This window comes from Propithecus coquereli, unplaced genomic scaffold, assembly GCF_000956105.1.
Source record: "Propithecus coquereli isolate 6110/MARCELLA unplaced genomic scaffold, Pcoq_1.0 Scaffold11, whole genome shotgun sequence".
Lineage (NCBI taxonomy): Eukaryota > Metazoa > Chordata > Mammalia > Primates > Indriidae > Propithecus > Propithecus coquereli.
The window spans coordinates 12,482,890-12,484,418 of NW_012134969.1; the positions used below are offsets into that span (position 1 = coordinate 12,482,890).

At 38.6% G+C, this 1,529-nt stretch overlaps 1 protein-coding gene across 1 annotated transcript in view; it reads left to right on the top strand.

The window, feature by feature from the left end:
* The window catches only part of SUCLA2 (succinate-CoA ligase, ADP-forming, beta subunit), a 59,677-nt gene that overhangs the window by 27,054 nt on the left and 31,094 nt on the right, over positions 1-1,529 (top strand). The window lies entirely within an intron of this gene.

The following is a 1,529-nucleotide window of genomic DNA, read 5'->3' on the forward strand; positions in this document are numbered from 1 at the left end:
TTAATCTACCTATTGTCTTCTCAATAAGAAAATTACTGTTTTAAGAAGTTGTCTCTAATCTTTACCTAATGAATGGTAGAGACTGCTGCAAATTGAAATGGGTCTGTCTTGTCTAAACAAGACACTTTTTCTAATCAGCTGTAGTTGTAGGACTGTGTGCCCAGTTTTTCCAGTTCGGAGTTTTTATAAGTATAGCAGAAAATCTAGATTTATAAGAATTCTGTCTAGTTTTAACTGTTCCTTTTTTCAACATTCAGCAAAATATTATGTGATAAGAACTCTCCTAGAAGCTTGTTAACATCTAGAATACAACAAAGATTGTGCCCTCTTGGGCCTGTGTTCTAGTGGAGAAGCAAAACGATGAATGGTATATGTGAGAAAGTTATATTAAAAGGTGATGAATTCTATGGAGAAAAAAGTAGAGCTGGGAAGGGGGATTGGTCACAGGTGGGCAGGTTACAGTAGTAAGTAGGGTAGGCCTCATGGACCACATGAGATTTAAAGAGAAACTTGAAGGGATTAAGGGCCTTTTCCAAATGGACACCTGGATAAAGAGTATTCCAGGCTGAGGGCGCATCAGAGCCAAGTCCTGAAGGCAGGGTGTGCCCAGGAACAGTGAGGGGACTAGTGTAGCTAAAGTGGAGTGAGCAACAAGGAGGGCATAGGAGATAAAAAGGGAAGGGTGTTGGGGATGTTATATAGGACCTTGTAGGCCACTGTAAGGCCTTTGGCTTTTACTCTGAGTGAAATGGTCATTAAGTACAAGATTTTAAGTAGAAGAATCATGTGCCCACTTTGGCTGCTGCTTTGAGAATATTCTGTGGGGGGACAAGGGTCCAAACTCCAGATGATGAGGAGTGGTCAAGCTTCTGGATAAATGTTGAAGATAGAACCAGTATGATGGGGTGTGAGAAAGAGAAGTTTTTTAAAAAACACTATCTTGGCTGACTCAGGGTCATCTTCTGATTTAAGTAGTAAGCATTTCTGATGAAGGCTCACTTACATTGATAACTTTCTAAATGTTCTTTTGTAATAATTGTTTAAGTGTAAATTTTAGGTTATTTCTTGTTTTTTGATCACTAACTGCACTTATTACCTCATTGATTTGGTTGGTCTATCTGATTAGGTGTCTGTCCTCTCTCATTCTGCTTGGTATGAGCATTAGGGAATGACTTTTCCCAGTTGTAGATTATCCATCTTCAGTCTGTTCAGATACATGTTTGTGGAGTAGTTGTTCTATTCCAGAGAATGCTTTGTGCTAGGGATATAATGAGTATGACAAGGGTCTTAACCCTGACCTCAAAGGTTAATCATTTTGCTGTAATGTGATTATTGGTACTGCACTGCCAGTATGGGCAAAATGAGGAGGCTCTGAGATTCTGCCTGTATGGGAGACAGAGAATTCCTTTCTAAGAAGTATTACTCTTTTTTTTTTTTTCTAGTGACAGATAATATTTTTACATATTTACGGGGCACATGTGATATTTTGTTAGATGCATAGAATGTGTAATGTTTGTCAGGGTATTTAG